The sequence below is a fragment of the Grampus griseus genome (assembly GCF_964374135.1).
Source record: "Grampus griseus genome assembly, chromosome: 20".
In the NCBI taxonomy this organism is placed as follows: domain Eukaryota; kingdom Metazoa; phylum Chordata; class Mammalia; order Artiodactyla; family Delphinidae; genus Grampus; species Grampus griseus.
Window position 1 is genome coordinate 2088754 of NC_139014.1, and position 17676 is coordinate 2106429.

Genomic DNA, 17676 nt, shown 5'->3' on the forward strand with positions numbered 1-17676 from the left:
TGAGTCAGATAAGTCAGTGTCTCCTTCCCTGGGGTGGAGTCATTAAGGGGGGAAGGGAGAGCCCTGAGTATCATGCTAATAAATATTGTTCCCGTAGACTGTGTATTAAGTACCCCTCCCCAAACAAGGCACTTGTATTGGGTGCAGGGGCACAGGGGGTTACAAAGACAAATAACACATGCCCTAGGGTTCAAGGAACTTATAATCCAGCATGAGAGAGTAGATACAGCACGATGCAATGGGTAAAAATACAGAGATGCACGAGTGTAGGGCATTCAGTACAGGGTGAGGGAAATGGCAGAAACTGATGTTGAAAGGGGCCAGAAGCGGCCTTCACAATCTTCATTAAGGAATTTGGTCTTTATTAGACAGAACTAAGGAGCCATGGAAAGTTTCTGAGTAGCAGAGCAAACAGTTGGGTTTTGTTACGGGTTATTGAATGTTAAGTTCGTGTGCCCAACACATAGTGAGTCCAAACAAACTGAAACATGGGAGTTTGGAGCAGAGAAAGGTTTATTGCAGGGCCACGCGAGTAGATGGGTGTCTCCTGCCCCCAAAGCCCCAAACTCCCCCAAAGGGTTTCAGCAAAACCTTTTTTAAAGACAAGGTGAGGGAGGGCTGTGGTTGGCTGTTGCAGACTTCTTAGTGCTGGAATCCTTTGTTCTTGCAATTGTCCACATAGCTCAGATCATGGTGTTCCTGTCAACCTGCAAGAAAACAAATGTTATTCTCTGTTCTGCAACTTTTTAACTCTGTGTGAATGGAAGAGTGTTATTAAAGGTCAGAGACTTGAGAATGGGTTGTCCTGTATATTTCTGGCTATAGGCAACATTCTTTTGCAAAAGGTGCAGAGTCAGCATGACTAAGCACAGGCAACACAGCACAGAGGTGGAAGTACAAGAAAGAGATCCACACGGAGTCAGACGTACTCCTCCCCGCCAGAGTCTTAGGAAGGAGTGTGTAGGATGGGCTAGAATGGAGGAGAGGCTCAAGGAAGAGGCAATGAAGACCTGACTCAGGCAGAATTCAAGAGAGAGACCAGAGATGGAAACCATAGCGGAGGATTGGTTTGGGGGTATTGAAGAACGTGGGACAGTTAAAGTACCTCCCAAGACAGGCAGGAGCAAATGAGGAGAAGACATTGAGTTTGGCTTTGTATGTTTTGAGCTGGATAGGTTGGAAAGGTTTGTGCTCTCTTAGCAGGGAGTTAGACGCAAACAAAGAAACACACATAGACGAAAACAGATGAACGAGCACTTAACCGTGAGCTCAGCCCTGTCTTAGGTATTAGAGACACGAGGGTCAAGATGTTAGATTTTGTCCTTGTCTTCATACAGCTCACCATTGATCCAAAATCTTCCCATCTATGAATGGCAGGCTCTCAGCCCTCATTTAAATGATTTCCCAGATGTTGAGGGGACTCTCTCAAGGGGTGGGTCCAGAAACCAGTCTGTCCCCTGCAGTGCATCTGTCCTGCTTGGACCCTCCCATTCCACCTCCCATTCCTCTGTTCCACCCCCACTGCCTGAAAAACCTGTGCTCGGGGGAGCATCAATGTCAAGTGCAAGGGTGCCACCCTGCACTGGGCTCCGTCTATGCTTTGTCTCCTGAGGTTGCGAAATATCCCTTTTTCTGTCTATAGTTTTACAACAGCTGCCCTGGTTTCTGCCTCTACTGTCTTCCCTCCTGCTGGACCTGAAAGGGACCCCGTGCATGGACACGGTTTCATTCGTCTTCATTTGGTTTGTTCTCCAAATTTCCTCTTTCAAATGCTAGTTACAAATGGAGGAGGCTCCCATGCATGTGAAAGGAGATAGAGATGTGTGTGCCTGTGTGTGTGTGTGCGCACGTGCACACGCGTGGTCTGTACTAGCAGCAGGCAGATCAAAGTACTTTGCAACAAAGTACAATGACTAGGACTTCCCTGGTGGCGCAGTGGTTAAGAACCCACCTGCCAATGCAGGGGACACTGGTTCGATCCCTGGTCCCGGAAGATCCCACATGCCGCAGAGCAGCTAAGCCCGTGTGCCACAAAGCTCTCTCTCTAGAGCCCACAGGCCACAACTACTGACTCTGCACGCCACAACTACTGAAGCCCTCACGCCACAGCTACTGAGCCTGCACTCTAGAGCCCGCCAGCCACAACTACTGAGCCTGCGTGCTGCAACTACTGAAGCCCGTGTACCTAGAGACCTTGCTCCGCAACAAGAGAAGCCACCGCAGTGAGAAGCCCGTGTGCTGCAATGAAGACCCAATGCAGCCAAAAATAAATAAATAAAAGCAATAAATTTATATATTAAAAAAAAATACAGTGACTGTTGTGTGAAGGGAAGTAAAGAGCCCCACAAAGACAGATGATAGTGGATCTAATGGTCTAGGACAGAGATTCCCAAACTTTCTGGGTTCACAGAGCCCTTAGTGCCCTAGTAATTCTTCCGCAGTGCGTGAGGCCAAGAGAAATACCCAAGTTCTGTTTGTTAAGTGATCAGGTCCAAAAAACTTAGGGTTTATGTCCTAACAATTTAGTAGAAGTTTGAAAAATAATACACAGAAATCGAGAGAAAACCCTTTTGTTTTGAAAAATGATTACTTGCTAACGTTACATGTGTGCTTGTTGAGGATAACTTCTCAAATGTTGGCATCAGATCAGACCCCGCCACTCTCAGGTCCTTTCCCACAGTGATTGTCAGGTGGTTCTTTTTTTTTTTTTTGCGGTACGCGGGCCTCTCCCGTTGCGGAGCACAGGCTCCGGACGCGCAGGCTCAGCGGCCATGGCTCACGGGCTCAGCCGCTCCGCGGCATGTGGGATCCTCCCAGACCGGGGCACGAACCCATGTCCCCTGCATCAGCAGGCGGACCCCCAACCACTGCGCCACCAGGGAAGCCCTGTCAGGTGGTTCTTGCTTTTGGATCACGCCAACTGCCCTAATCCCAACTTCGCTCGAATTTGATCAAAAAGAAGGCAGTGATCTAACGTTGAAACTGCAAAACCTTGAATTAGGAATTATGTGTCCAACAGATGTCAACCACTGTAGGATTTCCCTTGAAATTAAAAAATACCCCAGAGTGTTCCCTGTGAATTTGCTGCCGTGCTCCAGGGCATCACAATGCATTGGGGTAGGGGCTCAAAGGAGGCCTCTGCGTGAAAGGAGGTTCGAACGAAGACACTATCATTAATGAACATGAATTAATGGGTAGGAATAGTCCAGGCAGAAGGGTCCCTGTAACAATGCAGTGAACAGGGTGACGTTTTGTGAGGGTCTCGTTCACGGAGGAATGTGGATTTTACAGCCCTTATCATGATCTGAATTTTTATATATATACGTATATACATATGTGTGTGTATGTATATGGTATATACATATATACGTATGTGTATATATATGGTTATATGGTTATATGTGCAATGATATTTTATATGTAAAATATTTTAGATATTTTATATATTATGTAATGATATAGTTTGTAATACAGAATTGTATACATTATTTATATTTTATATAGTATGTAATGATATAGTTTGTAATACAGAATTGTATACATTATTTATATTTTATATAGTATGTAATATACTTTACAATATGAAAGCAGCATATCTACACACGTGAATATACACTCACATCCGACTGTCTTCTTACGGCCATGCAGGGATGGGAAGGTTGTTGGCTGGGCGTGATGAGCCAGAGGGTGTGCCCAGTGGAAGCTGTGAGTCCTGGGCTTGTAGCACAATCAGCACAGTTTTAGAGCTTCCTCTAGCAACACTTGGGAAGAGGAACAGAGAAAATGGAAGGTTGGCTTTATTCAGGGTCAGGAATGGCTAAAAAAAATAAAAATAAAAAAAGCTGCGGCAGAAAATCCAGGGGCTTGAAGGTGTGAAGATTTCGGAGGTTTGCTGTCTTAACCTTCACAGTGCCTTGTCGCGGGGGCGCTGTTGGAGGGCTGCCTTCTGTGGCTCTTGATCCCTGATTGTAAAATTCTGTGGGGACGTGCCTTTGATGCAGGTGTCTTTTTGCTTCTGATGCTGGGCTCCTAGAATGCTCTTTCAACCTGGAGGCTCCTTTCTCCTTGGATATATATATTTCCTACCTACTGTTTTCTGTTTGGAACTAGAGCTCTTGTTATTGTTTGGCTGTTCAACCTTCTGGATTGATCCTTTCTCTCATGTCTCTCCCCTTCCACCCAATAGTTTTCACCTCCTTATCTCTATTTGTTCTCTTTCTGGGAGAGAAACTAGGATGAACTTCATCTTCAAGTTCATCAAGAGAAATTTTTATTTTGAGAGCTTTCTCTTTACTTTTTGAGAACTCTCCTTTGCTCTCTGATTAATAAATTCTTGTTTTATGGATACATTATTCTCCTCATATCTCTCCAAGGATGTTAACATTTTTTAAAAATCCTGCATCTTCCGTTTTCCTGTCCTCTTCCTCCCTCCCTCCCCCCCCCCTTCCTTCCTTCCTTCTTCCTTTGTCTCTCTCTGTCTCTTTCTCTGTTTTTCTTAATGAACCAAAGTTCTGAGAAAATTGAGAAATAAGACAAAAACCTAAGGCAGATGGGAGATCAAAACACCACTTTTCTTAAACTATTAAAAGCTCAGGTCGAGATGTGGCTTAGAGTGAAAGCCAAGTGGGCCTGTGACCTGAACCCTAGAATTTGGAGACTTATATACCCAGTCATGGGCAGTGCTGGACCCAGACAGGCCTCCTGTCATGGTGAGACTTAAATCAGGGAAGAGCAGAAGGAAACATGCTGTCTCCTGGACAGACTCTCTCCCAAGAAGAAATGGGGGGCAGGGCGCTGAACTAAGCGTGGCCAGATCTTCCCAGATTAACCATTCTTGCCCTGTGGCAGGAGCAGGTGAGAGTTTGGGAGAGGCCAAGAGTGAGTCACATCTCCATGCAGAAGGAGACACCGGAAGCTGGTACGTTTCCCTGCTGGCGTCTGCTTGCGGGGAGGGTCCTTGCCTGCACAGGAGTAGGTGAAGGTGTTGATGGTGATGAGTATCGGCTTCCACCGCATACTCTAGGGTGACTTCCTGTGACCCCCTCCCACACTCTGTGACATCAGATATCCCCAATTTATGTGTGTCTGGGAAGTCCAGCAGTGGGGAGAAGCAGTTCTTTTCTCAGTCCTCTTCTTTTATTCATGATGTTCTCTGCCCGGCGAAATAAGCCGCTCCTCCTGCCCTGCTTTCCATTCTTTAAGCTTCTATTGATCCATTCGAGGATATCCCTTCTCCTGAAGCCTCCGTCCTTGAGAATTTATATTTCTGTTCCTTTACTGTGTAAAGAGGTGCATTAAAGCGCAAGCTCTGGATTCTTACACTTGCTTTGCCACAAACTAATTGTATGGCTTTGGACAAATTCCTTGACTGCTCCAAGCCTTAGATTTTTTTCATCTGTAAAACAGGTTGTTATAAGGCTTTTTTTTTTTTTTTTTTTTTTTTTTACTAAGTCCAAGCTCATACTGTTTGCCACGTGAAAGGACAATAAATCGAAAAACTAGTTATTGGGGCAAGGAATCGTGACTTTATTTGGAAAGCCAGCAGACCGAGAAGCTGGTGGACTAGGGTCCCAAAGAATCCTCTTCCCCGAGTTAGAATTCAGGTTCCTTTTATACTAAAAGGGGAGGGGGTGTGGTTGGTTGTTGCAGACTTCTTGGTGTCAGCATCCTTTGTTCTTGCATCTGTCCCCATAGGTCAGGTCATGATGGTCCTGTAAACCTCCAACCAGACAAATGTTATTCTCTGTTCTGCAACTTTTTCTCTATGAGTGAATGGGAAAGTGTTATACTTATAAAGGTCAGGGCCTTGAGAATGGGCTATCCTGTATATTTCAGGCTATAAGCAACTTCCGTTTAGTGATTAACTTACAGCAAAAGCAATAGAGTACAAAGGTTAAAGTAAAAGAAACAGATCCAATATGGAGTCAGCTTTGTTCTTTCCTATGACAGTTTAAGGTTATAATACCTGTAAAACATTCATATCAATGTCTGACACATCATGATACATTTTAGTTATCATCATTAGAATCTCATTATCTTCTTAGCAGAGTTTTGGGAAGGGTAGGGTGTAAATGTGAGTGTTCTAGCACCACCTTTCTATTCGGTCTTCAGTGTTCTCATTTTGATTGGTGTTTCATCCAGACTGTTAATTTCCATGGAGGCAGAGTCGATCTTTCTCTTATTCTTTACTGTATCCGTTGCACTCATCACAACACACAGCCCTGGAGATATTTGTGGAGTGAGTCAGTGGAAACAAATTCACTCGTGATGCTCTTTGTAGGAGGCCATATTGTGTGGTGCTTGAGAACATGGGCTTTTGAATCAGGCTTCTTGGGCTTGATTTAGTGCTGGTTACTCACTGGTTGTATAACCTTGGACATGTTCTTAATTTCTCCAGTTCTCAATTTCCTCACCTGTAAAATGAGGGTAAGACAGTGCCTGCCTCCTAGGGCTCATATGAAGACAAAAAGAAATAAACTATATGAAACCGTTGGCCTAATGCCTGGTGTGTCATAATTGCTCGGTAAATGCTAGCTGCTCTTCTTGTTGTTATAATTGTTCATTTCCTGCACACCAGGCCCTGGGATAGGCACAGTATGCATGTCATTGATCGAGCGCCTACAGTTTGCTGCGTCCTGTACTTAATCCTGTAGTAGTTAAGAGTGTGGTATCTATAGTCAGATGGCCAGGGTTTGAATTCGGGTGTCAGATGAATAATTTTGAACCAGTTACTTGATCCTGTTGAATCTTACCATCTTACCATCAGTGCTTGTGGAATGAGGTTATAAGAAACCCTATCTGTTGGTAGTTATGAGGCAAACCTTAGCACAGAGCCTAGCACAAGGTAAATACATGCTCAGTAAATATTAGTTGTGTTGATGACCACGATGCTGGTGATCACTGTTGTTACTGACTGGGGTTCTTGGCCTCCTTGAGCAACAGAAATTGATCAGAGACCAGACAAGAGATTCAGGCAAGGCTTTACTGGGGCTGCTGCTGCAGCAGGGGACTGAGAACAAACAACAGGTCCCCTTGCTGGCTGGCTGAGGCGGGGGGCAGCTGGCTCCTTACGTGGGGTGAGGGTAGGGGTGCGTCCGGGGGTCGGGCGGGAGTGGTGGCTGACGTGTTCTGCCCACCCCTTGGTGGTGTCGAGTGCAGGGGGCCTGCGCAGCACCCTGCTGTCGCTCCCGGCTCCTTGGAAGTGGCAGCTGGGTTCTTTGGGCCTTTTTGTATCTTGTTGTCCAGAATTTGCCCCAACTGGGCATGCACGCAGTTATTTTTAGTCCCATGTAGTTTCTGTGTATTTTGTTGCTTGAGGAGACGTTTGTCCAGGTGCAAGCCCTGCAGCAAAGGGTCCCAGGTCCCAGCCTGTCTCACTATGACAGTGATGATGATGACCACGACAGAGTCATGGCGATGACAATGTCGACCACGATGCTAGGGACGAAGGTGACTCTACTGACTCGTGAAGTAGCAGAGTGTGGAGGTCATATGCTCGGGTTATAGCATCAGAAGGTCCTGGAGTTGAGTATCTGTTCTGTCTCACTGATTGTGTGGCCTTGGACAAGTTCTTTTCTCTAGTTACATTTCTGCATATTCATCTGTAAAAACATTAACTATTTCACAGGGCTGTTGGGAGGTTCAAATAGGACACTATATGTCATCAATTCTAGGCTGTATATTGTCCATAGTTTAACATCTCTGAAGTCAAGGATGCATCTTACAATTATTGCCAGACAGGTGGCACATGAATTGGATATTTGTGAAGCAAGTATTCATCAGTGGAGAAATGACCACAGTTCCATGTTTTGTTCTTGCAAAACTGATGGTTTCATGAGACCCTAAGGGAGGGATTTGATAAAGTGAGTCGATATCGACTCATTCGATATCGATGAGTAGAGAAAGCTGCGTTATTTATTTATTTATTTTGGAGATACACACAGAAGGATTTTTTTTATCCCTCGCTAAGCTATGTGACTGAAGGCAGGAGAAATCGTGAACTTCCACAGACTAGATGGAAGAAATTTCAAAGCAATGAGAGGTTGTTGTGATTGATTGTAGTATGATCAAGAAAGCACCAACATCGAAAGCTGCAGAACAGGTGTCAGTGTTAGAAGAAAATCCCGGAGGAGAATCATTGGTCGCCTGAATTTTGTGTGGAAAAATGTGGACGTTGATGACAGATTGAAAAACGGTTTAGAACGTTCAGACTCAACATTTAAAATGTCTTATATTTTCTTTCTCATTAAGACACACACAGGGCTTCCCTGGTGGCGCAGTGGTTGGGGGTCCGCCTGCCGATGCAGGGGACGCGGGTTCGTGCCCCGGTCCGGGAAGATCCCACATGCCGCGGAGCGGCTGGGCCCGTGAGCCATGGCCGCTGAGCCTGCGCGTCCGGAGCCTGTGCTCCGCAGCGGGAGGGGCCCCAACAGTGAGAGGCCCGCGTACCGCAATAAAAAAATAAAATAAAATACAGTAAAGTCTTGTTTCACTGTGTGTGTATGCACATCGGGGTCAAAATTCATTGCCTGTTACATTGAAGATTTTGTCCTTTCCTATGTGTATATTATTTCTTAATATATTTTTGTACATTATATGTATGTTTTATATTTGATAACTTGATAGGTGGGAATAATATATCTGTTTGTTTGTTTGACCTTGCAAGTGGGTCATCGTTACACCTGAAAGAGGGCCACCAAATTTCTTTGATTGACCATCAATACATTTTTTTTTTTTAACAATTAGAATTTTCCTGTCTGGCAAGTTAGTGAAAGCCTTATTTGTATTGTATCTGCAAATCAACATGAAATCTCCTTGGTGGATGCAACTTAGAAAAAATACACTAATGTCTTGGAAATTTCTTTCCATGTCAGTAAATAATAGACCATCATTGGGAATGAATGCAGAGTGTTTCTTTGCACGTATCTGCCATATTTTGCTTAATCGATCCTCTAGTAATGGACTTGTAAGTGATTTCTAATCTTTCTCTATTGCATAGTAAAGCATGCAGCGGTAAACATCCTTGTGTAATTCCTAGAATTATGACTGCTGGTTAAAGGTGTGCTGGTTTACACCTGGATACGTATTCCCAAGCCGCCCTGGAGAAATCTTGCTCACTGTTGTTTCATTTTTATGTAGTAAAATCGATCTCTTTACTTTTTTTTTTTTTTTAGATGTTGGGGGTAGGAGTTTATTAATTTATTTATTTACTTTTGCTGCGTTGGGTCTGAGTTTCCGTGCGAGGGCTTTCTCTAGTTGTGGCAAACGGGGGGCCACTCTTCATCGCGGTGCGGGGGCCTCTCACTATCGCGGCCTCTCTTGTTGCGGAGCACAGGCTCCAGACGCGCAGGCTCGGTAGTTGTGGCTCACGGGCCTAGTTGCTCCGCGGCATGTGGGATCCTCCCAGACCAGGGCTCGAACCCGTGTCCGCTGCATTAGCAGGCAGATTCTCTGCCACTGCGCCACCAGGGAAGCCCGATCTCTTTACTGTTTGATTTCTTCTATTCAAACCTTGGTAGACGTTTTCTTTTCAAAGCCTTGGCATATCTTCTTGTCATTTTTTTCTATAATTCGAGTGTTTAAACAGATACAACTTTAACCCAACTGAAGCTTGCAGGCTTTTGATTCCCAGTTTTATTAGAAATAAAGTGACTAACTTTTTCTTCAGGGCAGTAGTCAGGTGGTTGAGATAGGGTTTACTTTTGTGTAAATATTTATTATTATTCTCATTTCTACAAGTTGTTCACGACTCTTTCTTGTGAAAAAAATGCAAAAACAAAGCACAAAGCAAGAGATAAATAAACAGCCCAGGGACCTCTTCCACCACCCCTCGACCATCACATCCATTCCTCTCCCCAGAGGTAACCTGGGTTTATTACTTTTGTGTGTATCCTACCATGCGCTTTCTTTTGTATTTACATATATGACATGTGCATATAAAACCATGTAGATCTTGTGTTTTTGTTCTAATATAAATGCAATCACGCATATGTATTCTGCAGATTGCTTTTTCTACCCAGTAATATGACATGGTTCACTGTCTGTATCCAGACTTACCTTACTCCTTTTAACTGGTACATAGTCTCTCATAATACAGAGTTTGGTTTACTTAACCATTTCAACTAATGGACATGTAGGTTTTTGCACTATTAAAAAAGATGGTGCTGTCAGCAACCTTGTATACGTGCTTCTTTTGGGAACCTTTTCTCTAGGAGGATAAGAGAAGCGGAATTTCTAGGTCAAAGGAGAAGTCCATTTGAAGTACAGTTTCATTTCATTTTCAGTGTTTCTCGACCTTTTCTTCCCCCATTATCTCTGCCCCTGAGAAAAAAATTAAATTATTAAATGCAATTAAATACTTCAATTAATTCAAATTAAATGTGTCTCTGATGAGAGAAATTAACTTCTAGGAAATAAGATTCTGTGGGGTAGAGTTGAGCGTTGGAGGGCCGCGCCCTGTTCTCACGGCCAAGGCCTTTTCACCTCTAAGAACCGATTTTCCTCCCAGCGAGAATGCATGATTTAGATAAACACAAGCTGAAAACATTTTTTGTTGGGTGGAAAAGACACATCCCTCGTTTGTGATGACCGCAGGATGTCACATGGAAGTCCTGTCACCGGGAAGCACTTAGCGCTTGTGGCTTGCCTGGAACCCTCAAAAAATGTTACTCAATTGAACTGAATGTTGATGGTAACCATGTCCAAGGATGTTATCACGCTTGTTCTAAGGCAGAGCAGAGAGACACTACTAACTTGTCCTCCTTCCTCATACCTCAATTAGTGTTGTCAAGGATCACTAGACTATTGCTAGGCAATTCACAGAGGAAAAAATGTGGAAAAGAAATAACTGGGCTGGAGGCTGTCACTCATGGGAGTTTGCTCACACATTCCTTTTGGAGTAGCTTTTTTTTTTTTTTACATGTTTAAGAAGAATGGAATCTGAGGCCCAGGAGACGCAGCCTTTGAAATATGCTTTGTGACAAGCAGGATGGCAGGAACACCAAGCCATTGCGTTGGTTCTGTGAAAAAAACTTTGATGACTGACTCTGGAAGAAATTGGGCCCCTCGGACGTTGGAAAACTGCAACATGAAAGCCATGACATTTAGAAATAATTACTTCTAGCTCTGCAGTATGAACGCACCAATCATCCTAATGTGAAAGGAAGGCGTTCTAAACGATCGCAGGAATGAGACACAAAGTCACCAAGTGGGGAGGCTTGGAATAGGGCTGGAGACACAGCTGCGGTCTCAGTGCTGTCGGGGCAAAGAAGGATGCTCACCCCTTCTGTGTTTCAGAAAAGCTGTGGTCTCTTCCTCCCTGCACCGGCCGTGTAAATCTTGGGCAAATCGACTGGTGATTCTGATCCCTGGCTGAGCTGGACGAGCTGGAAGCCAGAAGGTTTTGCTCAAGTCACTTGGGTGGAGAGATTTAACGTCAAAACATTTAGAAGTGCCGCTGGAAGCTAATAAAATGCTCACGTAGGAATGAAGAGACTTCTTCAAGTTCTCAGTCACACTTTTATGCATATGTGAATGTTTTTATTTCCATAGTTATGGTTTCCCTTTCACATGGATTAGAAAAAAAATACAACTTAGCACATCAAACTACTGATTTCATAGGTCTTATTTATTGCCTAGGATGTGGCTTCTAAAAAATCCAGATTCATTGTAAATTGATTTATGTAAAAATAATGTATAAGGGTTGTATATGGAAATGGTCGGAAAAAATGAAGACGTTTCTAGAATGACTAGTTTGAGAAACAGTGATGTAAGCCATTCTTTCCTAGAGTTGACTACACTGCCCACCATTTAGCGTGGACCCGACAGAAGCAGTTAAAACCATTTACTGTGTCTTCTGCCGCTGAAAAGGAAGAGCAGGGAAGAAATCTCCAAGATGGTCTCAACTCCTTTGTGAGGTATCGACATACAAAACACCTCCTCTTACAAACACTAAAAGCTGACGTTTCCTGAGAGCTCACTGTGCCAGGTGTCGTCCTAAATGTTTTTAATGTATTTTGTTCCATCTAATCCTTTCGACAATCCTGGAAGCTAAATTCCATTACTATCATCATTGTCCCCATTTTACAGATTAGGAAACTGAGGCCCAGAGAGCGCTTTGCTGAAAGCTGTCGAGCTGATGGTAAAGAGGGCAGGGTTCGATCTCAGGCAGACTCCCTCCGGCCTGTACGCCTCTGTGTGCTTATTATAGGGTTTCACACAGCTCCCACCGTGAGCTGGAGCAGTTGGGGGTCTCCTTTTTTAAAAAAGACTTTATATATATTTTTAGGGAAGTTTAGGTTTAAGACAAAATAGAGAGGAAGACACAGAGATGTCCCATATACCCCCTGCCCCCTCCCCCCACACAGCCTCCCCGTGATCCACATCCCTCACCAGAGCCGGACGTGTGTTACAATGGATGAACTTACATTAACTCATCGCCTGAAACCCGTCGTGTACCTTTGGGTTCACTCTTGGTGGTGTATATTCTGTGGGTTTGGACAGTTGTATAATGACGTTTACCTATCATGATGATGCCATACAGAGTATTTTCACGGCCCTAAAGGTGCTGTGTGCTCCACTGTTGGGTGGGGCCCAAGAGTGCAGCACAGAGGAGCCGTTTGTAACAAGCTCCCAGGTGATGCTATTCCTGTGGGTCCTTGGACCACACTTTGCATATAAAGACCCAGAATCCTTTGTGACTGCAGGAAGCACCTCTCTTGTCATTTCTGTACCTGTCTTGTCTGTAAAGCAGCAACTGAGTTAAACGTGTGCATGAAATTGGATCCACACTCAGGATATTCGGCCATCAGAGGGGAACCAGATGCAGCACCTGTTTTTCTGTGGATTTCTCCCATCCTTTATGTGTTGGCTAAAAATGTAGCCTGTCTAGCTCCTCTCAAAGAGAAAAGCAAACAGGGGCATCAAGTCCACAGAGCACAAAGGCGGAGGCTGCCCCTTCCAGGGAAACAGGGTTCCTAGTACGTTTGGAGAGGTTCGCTGTTCGTCTTGGGCCTTGGGCTGCACGTTGGTGTTTAACTTTATGTAACATTTTGGCGCTTTCCCTAAGAAGAAGTGTTTCGAAATTGTTTGACGTCCCTGCTCTGGGATGTCTATAAAGAAACAAATTGTCCTTTAATACGAGATGACTTGGCAGTAAAGCATGGCCTGTCCCTTTTGCTGTCCAGAAATATCCCAAACTTGTGGCCTGTGAAGTCTTCCTTTCCATCCTTCCCTGAGATACCCTTTGAGACAGGAGCCTGCCAGGAATGCTCGCCTGCTTTGCATTCAATTGTATAAATGGTCATAGGTGTGAATGTTAGCCCAGGAGCCTGAGTGTACAAGAAAAACAACTTACAATGTATTTTTGAAATTCAATCTAACTTCTATTTCAAACCCTTATTTCACCAGAGTGGAAAACATTTAATCTCGGTTAACTGTTTTTTTTTTCTTTTTCTGCTCTAGGATTGTATTTAAATTTGGGGGAACCAAATGTCCCACGGGCTTATCTGCTCTTTAATGAGGTTACAAGGGCATTGGATGAGACAACTACCACCCAACTTGGTCTTCCTTCATTGGCCCAAGCGTGTCCCCGTAGGGACTTCCTTGTTCCTGTTGCATGGTTCCTACCTGGCTTTACTCTTACTCAGGATGTTTTCCAAGAAATATTTTGTCTAAGCTGAGAGTCCTTTCCAGGGCGCTAACATCCTGGGCTTTTGAAACATCACAGTCTGGAAAGTATTATTTTTTCCCTTTGCTTCCTTCTTTACATCATCCCCTGAACCAATAAGCATGAAATATCTTTGCTGTTAAAAACAGAAGAAGGGCCCAAAAGGAGAGAACAAAAGTTAATAGTATTTGAAATACGTTACGTTGCTACAAAATCTAATGCCCCAGGTGAACTGCCGTGTAATTTGTGTAGATCCGGGTGTGTTTTGATTTTTTCCACCCTGTAGGCATTTTAATGATGCTATAATTCTCCTAGAAGCTACTCTTCATGTTTGGCCTTCTTTCTTAAGGTTCACCCGATGTCTGCTAAAAACGTGTGGCGTCTGGAGAGGTGGGAGCTCCGCAGCTGGAGAAGGAAGGAGAATAAGAGAACCCTCCTGGAAACTTTGCTGGGTTACGCTTTGGAAAACGTGGCTTATACTAATGGCCCAACCTATGTGCGTTTGTAGCAAGGTGAGATAAACTAATTAACTCAATTCCAGTCATTGAGATAGTACTGGTGGCACGTTCATTTTACTGCGTGCTGTAACTGGGTGGTAGTTAAGGACATCAGCTTTGGAGTGAGAAAGCGTGTGCTCGATTCCTGGTTCTGACTCTTTTCACATTGTTGGCCTTGGGCAAGCTACTCCACCTCGCCAGTTTTTAAAATGGGGATAAGAGGAGTACAGCACCTGCCCTCCGTATCCGCGGGTTTCATATCCGCAGATTCAACCCATGGAGGATTTCCAATCGCGAAATTACGATCTGCAGTTGGTTGAGTCCTCGGATGCAAAACCCCGCGGATATGGTCGACTGTACTCGCTTAGGACAGCATTTTATATGAGGGTGTTGAGCATCCGCAAATTTGGGTATCGGCAGGGGCTCCTGGGACCCATCACCCAGGGATGTCAAGAGACGACTGTATGGGATGGGGCTGTTTAAATGTTTGAATGAGTCACTCAGATGCCTGTTAAGAGCTTAGTGCAATGAATGCCTGGCCTTTGGCAAGCACAGAATAAATGTTAATTTATGATAATCATCATACAGATAGGGTTGGTTTTCTGAAAATTTCCCCTTTTTAGTTAGCATCAAGGAGGTCCATTGTTTGGTCCTTGTTTATGAAGATGGAAAAACCCAAGAGGCACAAAGACCTTTATTTAACTGTGCATGAGTCTGAAAGCAGGCAAAGCCTCTGATGTGCACTAGCCATTGCCTTTTTCACCATGGGAATTATGGCTCTAACGTTTTATTTTGAGCATGTTGATTTAGCAAACCTAAGACCCTGGTTTTAATATACAAGATCTGAAGCATGGCCTCTTGTAACATATTCGCAGATGCTTGCGGTGGGAAGACTAGGTTAGGCTGTACCTGTTGACATCATGACTGGTCATGTCCAAGAAGCAAGACACATGCTTTGGAGTTGGCAAAGGAAAGGGTATTTTCACCCTAAACACACGGTTCATTTCAGTAATTGAGGCTGGATATTCACAAGTTGCAAAACTCTAGGCAGGTGTTCACAAGCCCGTGAGCAAGGACTGATAAAATTCACAGAGCGATAAGCTGAGTCTTATCATCGGAGAGTTCATACATAGGCAGGAGTCTCCGTCTGCTGCCACGAGTGTGATTTCTGGGCTCCTGCACCAATTTTATGGACTCCTTCTATCCAGGAACCTAAGCTTGGGAATGACAGACATCTGCCAACCTCTGAGTTCCAGCTAATCCTTTTGGGATGTGTCCTTGGAGCCCCGCTGCCCACCTACACACTCTCCTTCACTTCTTTAATATTCCCCCCCTCCTTACCTCCCCCTTTGCTTTTTTCTTTCTAGCCTGCTCTCCACCAAAACAAACATCACAGAAATTAACCAGTGTCATCTGGTAAGGCACAAGCTGCATGGCTGTGCGGCACAGTAGTATAATACTTTACCTCTTTCCAGAGAAAGAGTTTGGAATTTTGGTCCTGCCTCCACCCATTTCAAATTAAAAAGGCTGACCACAGCAGTGCCCGTGAGGATGTGGGGAAATGAGAACCGACTTCATGACTGCTGGGAATGTAAAGCTGTAGAAACACTTTAGGAAAAAGTCTTGACAGTTTCTCATAAAGTTTATACACTTACCAGACGATCCAGAAATTTCACTCCTAGGTGTGCACGTAAAAGAAACGAAAACATACATCCACAAAAAGAATTATACAGAAATGTTTATTGCAGTTTTATTTATAATAACAACAACAAAAAAAAAAACCCTGGAAGCAGCCCAGACGTTCACCAGATAGTGAATGGATAAAGAAATTGTGATATATCCATTCGGTGGATAAAAAGCAATAAAAAGAAACAAAAACTAATTTATACGTGCATCAGCATGGCTGTATCTCAAAAACATTATGCTGTGTGGAAGGAAACAGAGTAAATGGTATCTATGAAATTCTACAGCCGACAAAACCAGTCTAGAGTGACAGTTCAGTGGTTGCCTGGGGCTGAAGGTAGACATGGAGGACTTTCTGCCTTTTTTTTTTTTTTTTTTTTTTTTTTGCGGTACGCGGACCTCTCACTGCCGTGGCCTCTCCCGCTGCGGAGCACAGGCTCCGGACGCGCAGGCTCAGCGGCCATGGCTCACGGCCCCAGCCGCTCCGCGGCATGTGGGATCTTCCCGGACCGGGGCACGAACCCGTGTCCCCTGCATCGGCAGGCGGACTCCCAACCACTGCGCCACCAGGGAAGCCCGGACTTTTTGGAATGAAGACAAAGTTCCACATCTTAACTGTGGTGGTGGTTACACAGATGTGTGTGTTTTTCAAAACTCACGAACTGTATATATATTTTCCCAGTTTTATTGAGAAATAATTGACACACATCACTGGATAAATTTAAGGCCTGCAGTGTGCTGGTTTGATTTACATATATGGTGAAATACATGAAATCACCACAGGTTTAGCTAACATCTATCGTCTCATGTAGAGACAATAAAAAGAAAAGAAAGAAAAAAGAAAGCAAATTTTCTCCTTGTGATGAAAGCTCTCAGGATCTGAACAACTTTCCGATGTATCGTGCAGCCGTGGTAGCTGTTGTCATCCCGTTGTGCATTACATCCCTAATGCTTATTTACCTTTTTAGTTTTTTTTTAATTGAAGTAAAGTTTATTTTACAATGATTCGGTTCCCTGCAGAGAACCCCCTGTAAATGTCCATCTTAATTATGCTATATCCTTAAAATTTGTCTATCCTTAAATTTATGGTTGCAAAGAACAGGCAGCAACAGGGAAAATGCTTATTAAAAAAGAACATGTTACAAAATCGGACCCCTTCATAACAACTTTATTTGAAACAGATGCATAAGAAAAAGGATGGGAAAGATGTACCAAATCCCTTAACACTGGTACTGCTAGGATGGTAGGATTCTGGGTGATCCATGTTTCTGTCCCTCTAATTTTTACCCAAATAAAGAAAATTCAAAGGCAGCAATTCTGTTCAACTGTAGGGCCCACTTCCTTCAGAAATACCTGTGTGTAAAGGCAAGCTGGGAGGGAAGACTGAGTGAGCTGACCTTTGGAAGGACTTAGATTTACCTCTTGCCTTTTAATTTTTAAGAGCACAGTCAAATGATACAAGGGTAGACAGTAGCCACCCTTTCCAGCTTCGGGTCTGGGAGGATTCCCAGATTCCTCTCTCCCTGACCTGCTATGACCTAGAGATTTCAAGGGCTGTGGGTGGGAATGGAATTCTAGTCCTGACCTGGAGAATAGGAAGCAGAGGAACAAGGAATGAATGAGATTCTCTCATTAGATAACTTGTTTCCTAGAGCCAAGAAGGAAATCAACAAGGCGGTGTAGCCGGATAATTCAGGATAATTCAGGCTGCTATCGGCTGGGACACATCCTGTCCGCATCAGCTCAATGGGAAGACCGTGCGCTTGGGAGTTAGATAAACCTGGGGTGAGAACCGTTTGACCTTGGCCAACTCACTTGCCTTCATTAACC